The following is a 14,642-nucleotide window of genomic DNA, read 5'->3' on the forward strand; positions in this document are numbered from 1 at the left end:
TGCTATAAAAGTGAAATTTAAACTAATCACAAAACCAGTATTTTGTAACTTCCTCAAGCTAAGCTGAATAAATGGTTCAAAGTTTGGCTAAAGTTTGAGGTTTTTCTTGTTTAATCCAAAGCAGTTCATTTTTCCTTAAAGGTAATCAAAATAGTCAGACGTGGTACAAATCATTTTGTTGGAGGAGAATTATGTCTGTGGTTTATTTAAATAATGTAATACCAATAAGGAGAACTTTAAAGAATATTAGAGTACTTGAAATATATAGAGAAATAAAAATGGCAACAAAAATATAAAAGAAAATTAAGTATAGGAATTATTTTGTAGATACCACTGATATATTGGCCATACTAACAATATAATATATAATGAATAAAATCAAAGTAATAACTATCAAAAAGAAATAGCTTGAAAAGTTCACATTGAGGGAAACCTATTAACCATTTAGAAATATAAGTTAAAATATATTATAATTGAGATTTTAATAAGAAGTTCTAGAATTTTAGATAAAAATCATATGGGAACTTAAAGAGATGTTCAATTTTTTTTTGATGTTCTAATAAATAAATTAGCAAACTTACTATTTCTGAGTCATATCCTATATTAATCTATTAATGTAGTCCAAAAAGTGGTATTTTTTCCAAATAAGGATAGAAACACTAGTTACCTTTTAAAAACTACAAGGAAACTAGTAACAGAAACAGTTGTGGATACTGTAAAAAGCAATATGGAAATTTTGAGGAGAAATAGGACAGAGTATCTAATTCTATTGTGTTGATATAACAAAGCCCAGACTTAAAAATAAAAGCAAGGTTTGCTGGCTTTACTTATGCTTTAGGTAGAAGTTTTTACTACAAGAATTCAACTGCTGAAGTTCATTTCCTGTCTTTAATTCTAAACGAGCAATTTGCTGATAATTTCCTGTCTACATTTTCATAAAGTAGAAAGAACATGACTGGTTAAGCTTAATGTTTCAATAACCAAATAAACTTCAGCAAGCAAAGTTTAGGAAATTAGACAACTATCTAGAAACTAGCTTCATGATTATAAAATGTCTGAATACCGTTTATCTCTCCCAAATGTTTGAAAATATTCTGAAGGCCTTTGTGATTGCTTCTTTGACCCCCAAACAAATAGAGCACCATTGCTTTGCCTCAGTGGGCCCAGAGCAATTAAAGTCAAAAGGGTATGAATCCTCTGAACTGTGAGCTGTTCCAACAGAGACGAGGAAGAAATGATCTCTAGCTTGGTTTCAGCCTACACCCCCACCCCTACCCTACATCTTTATGCCTAAATGAGAGATTTGCTTAACTTGAACTTTTTAAAGACTGTGTTTTTGGATTCATGATTATCAGCATTTGGGATTGAAAGTAAAATAGACCATCACTAAAAGGGACCCATCTGAAATCTAAATTAAGTTGTCAATTAAAGATGAAGAATGGCTTGTTATTATTGCTTTAAAATGAGGCACCCTCTCTCTCCTGTTGAGATCCCAAACATCTTCCATCCGAAATCTATTATAGCATCTGCAGCAGTGGAGCTTAGGAAAAGCGTATGCTGTTTTCAAGGCTCAGAAGAGGGCACAATCCATAAAACTATGATATTTGGGGACAATTGAGAAAACCTCAACAAATGCCAATTTGTGCCACGATGCCAGCCAGTGGTAGAAAAGGAGTCAAACACTAATTACAAAGGGAGATTTTATTAGACAGATTTAAGGAGAACAGATGAGCCCCAATACCCCTTTTTATTGTCTACTGTACACTTAGCTAATGCTTTCTCCTGTGAGAAAGGCTTAAACAGTAAGCACAAATAGCACAATGAAATTGTAATGCTCTCCCCGTGTGGACCTGGATTATTTCAGCCACCAGCAATGTGAGTAGCTGCAGGTGTTGCACTAAATAAAGTAATATAAAGTGTCTAAATTGCAACAGTGGAAGTACTGTTTCAAGACTCTTGTCTGCTTTTTATTAATAGTCAGATTCCTTCCTATCAGCAACCACAACTACCTTTACCCTATTATTCAGCAACAATATTTTGATAGGCAAAGATCTATTAAAAATCACTGTTGATATTTTGTGACCATAGTCATTTTGGAGTTGAATAAGCGTTCAATCTTCTCACAGAAGGGGAGAACGTAAATTTGTGATTCAGGAAAAGAGGAAACCAGGGGTTACAAAGGTGGAGAGGCCAAGTAGAATGAAACAGACCCCCTCCATCAAGTAAAAACTTGGCAGGATAACTAGAAACAGACCAACCCTAAATCTTAGGGTTCATGAGCTCTTAGAAACATAATTAACTGAAATAAAACTAATATTCCAGTGTTAAATTTCACCTTAACATACATCAGCAGTTACAATAACACCAGGTATAAAGAGTTAGAATCAGAAAGTATTCATTTTGTTCGTGGAACTTACCGTAGGTAGGGGGAAACATTCATTAACACCTTAGTGTAATTTCTAAAATGGAGAAAAATTATCCACACAAAGAGAAGTGTCAAGTTTACCTTACTCTATCAAGAAGCACTCCTTTGGGGGAAGGTGTGCTGATCACTTATTTGAAATTTCTTACACAAATAGAAAGCACCAGATTTCTGAAGCATTTGTTCTTGAGAAAGGAACCAGTAATACCCAGGACAAAAAAAAAAAAAATGTTGAACAGGAAATGTTTGACCAATGTTGCATCACAAGATATCAAAAGAATTTCACTTTGGCTACTTCAGTGAGTCAAGTCAGAATAATTCTTGATTTTTTTATGGTCTCAGAGCTTCTACAAAATAAGTTTCAGAAAAATTAGTGACATTGAAATTTTTCTGAAAGTTTCCGATGTATGAAATAAAGTAAAAAATCTCCTCGAATGAAATGTAAAAAGTATTAGTGCTGAGAGAGTAGATAAACAACATTAGTGATCTGTGAATAGCATTCAGGAAATTCCATTTATCTGATGAGCTGTTGGCTAACTGAGCAGTGTTTCATATGTCACCAGCTAACTAAAGCTCCCCATTGTGTTCACAGATTTCTTTTAAAGGCATTCTTAATGCTGGTTTGCACATTAGGAGATAGTTAATTTAGAAGGAAATGGTTAGGCAAAGAGAGGAGTCCTCTTCTTCTTCTTTTTTTTTAATTGATGTCCATTTGCACCTCGGCACAGTCACTCCACAAATTCCAGACTCTGAGGATGCCTGTCCCAGGACTGCCTGAGGCAATCAGCCATGGTTTCTTTTTGAACAAGCTTTCTTTTAACACTTAAGGCCAGGGATGATTTAACAGAAAGTGTCTCAAGTCTGTGAGCTACAGCCCCCTTAGACTCTACCCAAACAAAGCTACTAATGTGTGGTCAGTTTCTTGGCAACTCCACTCCCGGCTGATAACGCTCCTGCCTGCTATTCTCCAAGGAGCCGGCTGCTGGAAGACCGCTCCGAGCCTCATCCCCTCGGTGCTCCTGATGCGGGCGATCCTCCGACTGCTCGGCGCCAACCACAACATGCTACCCACCGTGAGAGAGCAGGACGCGGGCTGCTCTAGTCAGGACTTATCGTCTATCATACTGATTGACGAAACCAAGAGTGAGCAGAAAAAATAAACACGAACAGAGGCTGCAGTGTATGGGCCAGTCAGCTGGGAGTTTTAGTATTTGGCCTTGGTGATCCTACTCTCATGGTAGGTTATCTTTTCCTTGTGCTATCATTTATCATAACTTTGAGGGCCAGGGAGAGAAACAAACCTACAGTTTTTCTATTGGTTACATTCATTAGGCTGCTTGCTTTCTTTTTTTTTTTCTTCTCACTCCTTCCTTTGCCCCCATAATAATCCCATCCCCTCAAATAGTATTCCCTGAAGAACGATGAAATTAAATCTAAATACAGCTCTCCCCTTTTACTCTTATTCCAGCATAGATCATTGCAAGTAATTAACCTTTGTTATTCCATCAAACCTAGAATGCAAACCTACATGTTAATTTACTGAAGTCAGACTCAATAATAAATCGGCTTCTATAGCAGCTAAATTCAGTGAAGATCCTGGATGTTGTTCAGTTATTTGGATTACTAACATCTTCTTTTTAAATAATGGCACTTGACTTTTTCAGGCACAAACCATGTTTTGTATTGGTCTTGACAGCCACTATAAAGTACTCCCCCAAGTGTCAGTAACAAAGATGATTTGTATGTGGCTTGCAGTCTTCCAGTGTTCTAATAGCTTTCTCATTCCAACCCAGAAACATGGAACACAGGGCAGCTGGTTAAAGCTGATACAAGCATTTCTTCTCTCAGCAGGCTATTCTTGCATAACCATTTATTTTGCAGAGTTTTAAAGTGCCTGAAGGATTTAATTATGTACATAGACAACCCCTATAAACTCTATTCTAGGGTTTTTATTGACTTTTGTGCTGGGCAGCTCTTAGGCATTTCAATTAAGTGTTTTTATAAGAAAAACTACAATATTGTAAAAAAAAATTCTTTATAGATACTTCCAAACAGGTTTTTCCCCCTATATGATTGAATCAACTCTATTTAATTGACAGAAAAAATCCAGGTTAATTCAAGGTTTAGTTTTCCACATTGGAAAAAAAGAGAGTTTGAGTCTCACGCACGTTTGTGAAAATGGACCTGCCAATGTCAGTGAAAGAATGGGCAGAGGGACAAGAACCAGATTACTTTGAAACACACTCTGCAACGTCACACAGCTACCTGTTACTCGGGAGTTTACTTAAACTCATGAGGGTAAAAACCTAAATGCAAAATTTTACATGTTCCACTTAACAAGTGCAGAATAATAAATTACCAAATTCATTTGGAGCACCCGCCTGACAGGCCTAACCCTCAAAAGTCTCCAGGAGACCCCAAAGCCCTCTTTGTCTGCCTTCTTCAATTGCAGGGCTCAAGTATTTACAAGGCTTCTGCAAACCTGCCTTCATTATGATGTGGGATATTTCAGTCCCAGCAGGTGGCCAACAGGAGACCAGACCTGCCCGTGAAATATGTAATACTTTTTCATATACTTTAACCAGAAATGTGCCCCTCCACAACTCTCCTAACTGTTCTAATTTCCCTTTCTCCTCTTAATCTCCTCAGAAAGCCATGAGCTTGCATTAAAATCTACCTAAAACATTTCACCCACAGGCAATGTAATTCTGAAACAAGCAACCAACATTTCACAGCTCTGGAGTAATAGATTAATTTGAACCTAATGTTGCCGTCGTCGTTTACTGCTCCAAATGTTCTAGTGTAGACATAGCCCCGAGGCATGGTGCTGTGGCATGCACAACTTTGGGAGCCGGAGCTACAGTTGGCTTAACATCTGTGCATCACATTTGCCATGTGCCTCATTATCCTGCACCCCACTGTGCCTACCTGTCCCCCTCAGCTTCTCAGCCACAGGCGATCTCATTTTTTTCCCCTCCAACTAAGAATCTTTGTTCTCCTTCTCACTTACTAAATTTTTGAGAGACCTCTGCACCCAAGCCATGGGGATTCGGTCCATGTGAACAGCCCAAGCCCTTTAGATTCTTAATTCTCCATTAGGAAGAGGAAAATTACAGCATTAAGTTTCTGACATGCCACTGCATAAATTGTGCCATTTGCAGAACCTACTAGAGTCTGTGACTAAACTCAGAGGCGTGTAATAAAGCATGGCGTTGTTGGTTTTGACTTTAACGAGTTTGGTCGGCTTCAATTATCTATAAGCAAAGAAAGAGTAATTTCCAACTCCAGATTTAAGAGAGACCAAAAAATAAAATCTAGTCACAGAAAGAAAAGATTGTCACATCAAAAATTAAAACCAAGTGTCTTAAACTATTTAAGGAGTCAGTAAAGAGTTAGCATTTCAAAGCTTATTGCCACAAAGAGTTGATATATGCAATAACCTCATCCTCTCACAGAAAAACCAAAAACAAACAAACAAACTAAAAAAAAACCCCAAGGCTTTAAAAATATATGTAGTAACCAGGGCCAAACAGCTGCTTGAATTTTAATCCTGCTTAAACAATAAAAGAATCGTATGACTCCTTTATTGGTTTTCCCTTGGAAGTGTTTTGGGTACCCATTTAACAAGAGACAGAATACAGATTTAGTCTAGCCAAAATAATTTAAAATATGCAAAACTTAAATAATGTTTGTTGCTATTATTATCAGGAGTAGGTATTATTCATAATAATGGTATCAATAACAAAATATGTAAAAAGCAACAGAATAGCCACACTAGGGTTAAATGTACAAAAGCCAGCATGCTTGCCACAAGATAGAGAAAAAATTCAAACCAGAGAAGTTAGCCTCAAAAAGGCCAGAGCTATGAATAAAGAAATTTTAAACATTATCTACACATTGTATTTGACAAGCTGGATTTAGACAGTAGTCAACACACAAAAAAGGTGGCTTAGTGCTTTTCAGTTATTTACTAGGGTGATAGCAAAACATTGTACTGTAGGTTATAGAAAATCAGTTTTAAATGATCATTTTCATAAAACTAATAATTTTTAAAAAATTAGATTCTAACAATTCCTGTAACCCATCACTCAGATTTTTAAGCCCTAGAGAAGAACAAAATTGAGGTCTTGGGAGAGAATTTTTCTAATGCCTCCTCAACTAAAAATATGCTCTGCTGTAGAAATTGTATTGGATTTCCACACTTCCCTACATAATCCCCCAAATCTACACAGTACAGAGCATTGAGTCTTGCACATTTCATTATATGCTTGAATTAATTTACCCTATATGGAATTTGTTACCTTTACCATAAAAAAGTCGCTATTCATTATTAAGAGTGGACAGATGGAACATGTTCAACTTAAGACATCAATAAGAAAAGAGGGAAAAACATATAATCCATGTGGCACAGCCTCCTCCATCTGGTAGTTCCCAGCTTGTCTGCCAAGACTTTTTTTTCCAAATAAAAGTGAACATTTCTCTTTAGAGTTAATGGAACATTCTTGGATATTGACCCTGATTCTGCTGTATAGATAATAAGCAACTATGCAATTGAAATATAATATTTTCCAAAGGTAATCCATATCATACGGGAAGATTTTGAGCCTAATTGGAAAAAAATAATTAGAACTACTATTTATCTAAAAGCATTATCAAATAAACAATACAGATTTTCCTTTGATAGATCATGAAGGCAATTGAATGAGTTATTTTATCCTCTTAAAAAACGCATTGTAAGCCACATAAATATTAACACAAAATTGGGCCAGTAATTTGGCAGTCTGACAATCTCTGGCGAGAAGACTATATTTGCACATCCTTCCCAAGCCCTTTATCTGGCAGATGATGTCTGATGTCTAAGGGAAGAGGCTTGATGGACAGGTACACCCCAAACCATAGCTGTCACAAGATCACTTTGCTAAGATGCAGCACACAAGACTATCACTCTTTGAAATAATTTAAATCCTATCAGATCCCTGTAAAAGTTAATTAGATCATCTCATCTACTAACTGCAACAGTGCCTATACACTTTGTATGTATTTAGCACTCTGCGTATATGTTTGTTCCTTATTTCATTGTTCTTAGCATTAAGTTATCCCATTATATGAAAGACAAAGGGTCAAGTCTTTGTTTATTAGTGTGCTAGCTCCAGGCCTTACAAATAATATTGAGAAACACACACCCAATTCTCTGGCAGTAGCCTACCATTTAGAGAGATCCTTGTAGATATAACCATTTTTACATTGTTAAAATGTATAATCTTATCATATGGCCACATATTATTTAATAATAATATTTTTATTATTAAATCTTTTGTGTTACAACAAAACCTCTGAAACTTTTATAACGATGTTCTGGAAAAATTGTTCACTGTATATAGTAATTACTATAACTCATTATTATTTAAAAACACATACATAAACTTATGAAAAATACAATATTAGAGGAAAGAGATCCTGGCCGGGTACAGTGACTCACACCTGTAATCCTAGCACTCTGGGATGCTGAGGTAGGAGGATCACTTGAGGTCAGGAGTTTGAGACCAGCCTGAGCAAGAGCAAGACCCCATCTCTACTAAAATAGAAAAAATTAGCTGGGTGTGATGGTGTGTGCCTGTAGTCCCAGCTGCTCAAGAGGCTGAGGCAGGAGGATCGCTTGAGCCCAGGAGTTTGAGGATTCCAGTGAGCTATGATGACGCTACTCCACTCTAGTTGGAGCGACAGAGGGAGACTCTGTCTCCAAAAAAAAAGGAAAAGAAAAAGAGATCCTTATAGGAGAAAAAAAGCTAACCATCTGCCTAATTCTTTTATTCAGGGATTAACAAGGTACTTTAATGCAATGATGTAACACATTTTAAGTTGATTCTTTAAAACAATCTCTAAAAATTATAGCAATTTAGGCAATAAACATTTATTAAATACTCACCACATGCTGATCCCACAATCCCTAAAATGTAATGCATGTTCTACAGTACTTTTGCCATGAGAAATTAAAAAAATATTAATAAAATAAAATTTTATGACATATTTAAACTGAATCTTTGGACACTAAGACTGTGTCTACAAAGAAGTACTTTTCTCTAAATTGCTTTGTTAAAAGGTGGTAGAATTCAGTTAAACTGGAACTTGGGTCAATATGATACCAGCTAGGTGACTTTTACCCAGTTGCACTACCTGGCTGCTCAATTTTCTCATCTCTAAAATGAGAATTAGCAGAATAATATCTATGTCATAGAATCATTGTGAAGATTAAGTAAAGTAATACATTTAACAGTTTAGGATTATACCTGGCACAAGGTGAAAGCAACATATTAGCTATTACTATTTTTCATTATATATGCATTTGGAATCTTTAACAAATTTTACATTATAGAACATCATTAGAATTATCTGAGAAAATTACACCAAACCAATTAATCTGAATCAGTGGGAGTGATTATAATCTGTAGCCAGAATGATAAACCTGTGATGAAGATGTAGAAATTCATCAGATTGGAGACCCCTAAATAATCTGCTTTGTCTACTTTGTTGTGTCCTCTCAAAGCAAAGCCTCACTCAGTGATTTGCAATGTAGTAAATGCTTAATTATCAAATAAAATAGAAAACTGCTAAATCTATTAAAATACCTTTCAGTTTACACTGTGTACATTCTTAGTTTCTACACTTGGTAAAACATGTGCAAGGGTGGATTTCTAGCCATTGTTCTGGGAATACCCTTTGCTTCCTGTCCATTTGACATCTCTCCACTCCTCTCTCCATTCATCTGTTCTTTGAGCACTGTTATGGGCTAAACTATGTCCTCCCAAGGTTTATATAACAAAGCCCTAATACCCAACACCTCAGAATATGACTGTTTTTGGAGATAGGACCTTTAAGAAGTAATTAGTTAAAGTGAGGCTGTTAAGGTGGGCCATAATCCAATCTGACTAGCATACTTAGAAGAGAAATTTTAGACACACAAAGAGACACGAGGTGCATGCATGCTCAAAGGAAAAACCATGTAAGGAGGACATAGTAAGAAGGTGATGATCTGCAACCCCAGGAAACAGGCTTCAGAAGAAACCAAGCCTGCCAACACTTTGATCTTGGACTTCTAGGCTCCAAAACTACAACGAAATAAATTTCTGTTCTTTAAGCCACCCAGTCTGTGGTACTTTGCTATTGCAGCCCTAGCAAACTAATACAAGTACATTCATCTCTCCATTTATTAGCCCATCTAAAGTCAGGATTCCAGGCTCCCCTTCTCTCCCAAGCCCTCCCTTCTAGCATATTCTATCAATACAATGCATCATATTTATTTATATGACTGACAACCCATAACACTGAGATTTCTTAGGCTAGAGACTATCAAATTTACTTTTCTCCACCTAGCACCTACCACGTACTTGGCATAATTGCTGAATGAGGGAGTGAACAAATAAATGAACAAGTACCTAAATAGCTACCAAATCAAAGGAACGAATAACTATTTATAAAAAATGGAAGAGAGACTACCATAACACAGACCCATTTCTGGCTGCATCCAAATCATCCCTAGACTCAATACCTAGTGCCACCAACTAGTGCTACCGAGAAGCAAAGCACAGAGACATAAACATTCAAAGAAAAGGACAGAATAACACAAGATTCTGTGATTTCTGGAGTATTATGAACAATTCAACCAATAAAGTCTATAAATATCATTTGCCCAAGATCTGCAAATCTTCCTTGGCTCCCTTCCCAAGGCAGAGGTATGATTACTCTAAATCAGGCCAATCCGGATCCTTTCTACTTTGAGGATTGTAAAAGTGTTGCTGAGATTTGAAAATAGAGCCTGATATGGCATTCAGCTTTTTAAAACTTTGATCCTTAAAAGTCTGTTTTTAAATAAAAGTTTGTGATAATAAAATGTGATAGTCTGGGTTGCATTGATATGGAATTATGGAATTGTTGATAAGAAATAACATTTTGGGCACAATGGCTTAGAATATAGTTTAATGCTAAATAGAGCCCTAGCGTGCCACTCCAATATTATGGGTATTTTATAGTTATATCACTCATTCATGGCACAAAAATCCAGAAAGTGGCCCTCAGGGGTTACTGGTAATGAAACAGAGAATTAAGGTGAACCAACCAATTTAAATTTCATACTCTCCCCTCCTATAGTTGAAAGGAGCTGAGGTTGCAGAGTCTGTTTCAGAATTTATTTTTAAAATACCAGAAAACGTTGTGAGCAGACATCTCACTTTTATTGGTACTTACGTTCTGCATATGATTAAGCACAAACTTGCAAAGAATTAACCACTCTACCAACCCAATGGATCTGTTCTAAAACTTGCAAGGAGCCAGGAGTGTTTGGAAGGGAAATGGGGGCCCACGACCTGAAGCCCACTCCCTTGGGTCAGTGCATGCTGGGAGGGAAAATGAGCTACAGAGCAGACAATTTTCAGCATCAGTGGTTTTACTTTCTTTACCAGGCCTCACGAAAACACACTGACAAAACAAAGGACACAAAATTAATGACCCATGCATTCTGTCAATTGACTCTTAGTAGCAGTGGCCAGTTCACCTTAATTTTTTTGTTCACATTGAACATGTAGCCCAAGGCATTGGTTAAGGTTCACTTAAGAATTCTTCAAAGCCATCACTTGGTTTTCATTAATTTGTTAACTGTAACTTCTCCTTTCTGCTAGGAAACTGCCTACCAAGTGAAGACCTTTATGCCAAATGAAAAAACAAAAGGCATGTGTTTGACCAACCAGCCTTTCTTTTGCCTCTCAAGTAATTTCTCATTCATGAATATTAGAGTAAATTATACCCATCAGATTTTTCTAACATTGAAAATATATTTAAACTTTCTTGATTTTTTTCAGAAACCCAAGTGTCAACTCTCAACTATCATTGAGGGATAAGTGACACTATAGTTTATTATTCCTGTAATTATTTCCTAATTATTCCTATGGCCTTTAACCATGATTTTTGATGAAATTCAATTTGAGTATGCACGAAATATGGCCAACTAAATAAAATTTAAGTATTAACAAAATGTAATATGAATTCAAAAAGAGGTTTAAATGGAAATTTGTACTTAACATATCTGTACAAAGATTATACCACTCTTAAGATGATGGTAACATTTTGCATTGAAATTTTCTTTCACTTAACTGGCCCAAAATGGACACTTTGACAATAGAGCAAATTTTTCCATCTGCTCAAAAGCCACAAAGAAGATTCATCTCTATGATAATTTTGATGAATTTGCTAAAAAGTTGAATAGTTTTCCAAGAATACATAACTAATGAACATTGAGGCACCAATGCCAGGGTCCAAATTTTCTTTATCAAATATGAAACCAGAATAGAGGATGAAGGAACAGTAGCTTTCAAGCCTCAAAGGAAGTTCATAGTTGTAACATTTTTATTCATTAAAAAAGAATATCACGACAATTCTAAGTGTGAAGGAGTCTACTGTGAGGACATTTGGTAGTTTTTAGCACAGGAAATGGATCCCATGAAGCAAATGTTCTATTCCTTTCTATAAACTTCTCAAACAGTTATAAAATATGATAGCAATGCTTGGTTGGTATAACTTTGCATTAATTGGATCTGTCAGCATTTCCATTACAAACCCTTGATTTTCAAGGTTTTACAATTCAGCTGTGAAAAGTTGCTTTAGAAAGAAAGTTGGCAAGGCGGTCTTAGCCAGGGAGTTTATCAGATTGAACAAATCTTTGTTTAGCTATCTCTCAGTTCTGTGAGCCAAGGTCTACTCCCAGTTAGACATGCCAAACTTCCAATGACTTCAATGCCAGAGAGAGGTTTTTTCTCCCTCTTTAAATTCACTCCACAAGAGCTTCTCTCATTCTTGTTTCAGAAGCCGCCAGGACCCAGCTCATATCCTGTGTAACCCAGTGGGAGAGGAGCCACATCATATGTAACCCTGTAGGACATATGAATCGAGTCTTGGCCAAGTGTCTCCAGCATGAAATGTGGACAGCACTACAGAGAGACTTGGAACTTGTGAATATGTGTATAATTAAAATGTAGGCACATCGTATTACTGCTTGCAAAGTGAAGTGATGCTCATTTATTAAAAGCCTTGTCGACTGTGGGGGTGTGTATGTGTTTCAGGGCAGTTTTATAATATGAACTGAACTGCTGCATTCTTTTTGAAGAAATAGAAGGAAAAAAAAAAACAATCCAAACTCTGTATATTACCTGTTGTATAGTTATTAGACATATACTTATTTTATTGAGTTTGTGATGTTGAAAATTTATATAAACCTATTTTTGATCAGAAGTGAATGGGAGGTAGTTTTAACCAAATCAAATGTAAAATATACTATTATAAATATACGAGAAATTTAGGATAGATAACTCTGGACAAGATGGTACAGTAGTTCATTTTTAAAGACTGCCTATTGAAATATTTTGTAAAACAATTTTCATTTAAAGGTATTAATTTAGAATAAGCTTATGCAGTCAGGCTAGCTGGCCTACAGAGGCACTAGAGAACGCCATACGGCAAATTCAGGTGTCATCAATAGTTTTCGAAAGGCAAGGCCTCATCAAATGGTTATTGCAGACAGCAGGCTAGCAGATGGCTAAAGCCAAGTATGGTTTGGGTTTGTTCAATGTCTTAATCTATTCTCAAACTTTGGATTTGGCAAAACCAAAACCACATTTTACCAAGTACTTTCTCCCTTAATTTTTAAGCCCATGTGCATTTTCAGTAAAATTTAACCCATATGTTTCTATTCTTTTATACTTAACTCATCAAATACTTTTCTGTAAGAGCCATTTGACATTCAAAAGCCTTGTGAGTCTTTTTTAAAAGTTGAGGTTTTTAGCTCTTTTTTTAACTAGAGGTTCTTAGCATTTTTTCCCCCATCAAAACAGGAAGTTGAATTCTGCCAAATATAAATAAATGTGAATATGAACACAATATGTTAATTCAACAGCAAAAGGATTGAATTTGGTTGGAAATTGCAACATCATGAAGGTGCCCACAATTTTTTTTTAAAAAAGTGACTTTCTGAATCTGCCTGCCACCAGACAGTGACTAACATAGTTTAAATCTAATATGATGAACTTTACTAACACTGACCAACAACAGGAGCAAGAAACATTGCTTCAGCATGTAACAATAGGAATCTGAAGCAAGTCCATTTGTAAAACAAGCAATTGTTGTTTATTTTTTTTCTTGAGCTATTAGACTCTTTTTTCTAAAAATTATTTAGAACTAATAGAAAATATAGTCATTTGCCAAAACATAGTTTCACAGAAGAGGGCATGTATTATGTATTATATATTTGTTAAGAAAATTTTATTACTTATGAGTACATCAATATATACTTCATATGATTTTCTAAATTTCTATATTCACAGAACATTTTTATCCCAGAAAAAAAGAAAAACTGATAATTTTTATGACTTTATACAATTTAATTCCAACATATAAAGTCAACATAAACACATTTAGAAAAAGAATCCTAACAAAAGAGTTATCAAATTATCTAGCCTAATCATATTTTATACTTCTTTGTACCCCAACTACATTTAACCCAGCTAGGCTGAGGTAGGTGGCCATTTTGTTCTTATTGGATTAAATTGAATTGAATCCAGTAGCATAAATGATGAATCATATCATGATGATCCAAAGAATAATGACACTAATTCCTATAAAATATTTAAGAATTTCTTGTTGAAACCACTTGTATTAGTTACTCCTCGTAACAATCATAAGATGCCATTTTTTTTAATCAGTTGAAATTCTCTCATCTGAATTCCCATGGCTACTAGGGTATAACTCTGTCATAGCACTTAAGTTATTGTTTTAAAGTGGGAGGGAAGTGAAAATATTGAAGTTAACATCTGTAATCAAAAAGAAGATATTGTTGGGAAGCAAAATAAAATTTGAGATCTATGGTGGAGGAAATCAATCTAGCGCATCCAAATACCTTTCATGAATGCAATCCCATGAGTGGATATCAATGGATTTGGTCCCTAAACCCACAAACTGAATTTTAGCTTTTGCTTTAGCCCCACTCTCTAAGATTCTCAAGCCAAGAGATATTCCAAGAATATCTCCTACCTAATTCAGTAGACACTAATTCATTCCAACAAATGCTAGTGAGCATCTACTTTGTTACAGGCACTCTTTGTGACAATAGTTCCCGCCATCTTGAAGCTTACACTCTAGGGATTTCATTACCTTAACAACCCATTTTCTCTGGAGTAAA

The 14,642-nt window shown here is 35.6% G+C and overlaps 1 protein-coding gene across 1 annotated transcript in view; it reads right to left on the reverse strand.

Moving 5' to 3' along the window:
- The window catches only part of LOC123630241 (histone-lysine N-methyltransferase MECOM-like), a 472,388-nt gene that overhangs the window by 83,212 nt on the left and 374,534 nt on the right, over positions 1 to 14,642 (reverse strand). The window lies entirely within an intron of this gene.

Source organism: Lemur catta, chromosome 1, assembly GCF_020740605.2.
Source record: "Lemur catta isolate mLemCat1 chromosome 1, mLemCat1.pri, whole genome shotgun sequence".
Taxonomy (NCBI): domain Eukaryota; kingdom Metazoa; phylum Chordata; class Mammalia; order Primates; family Lemuridae; genus Lemur; species Lemur catta.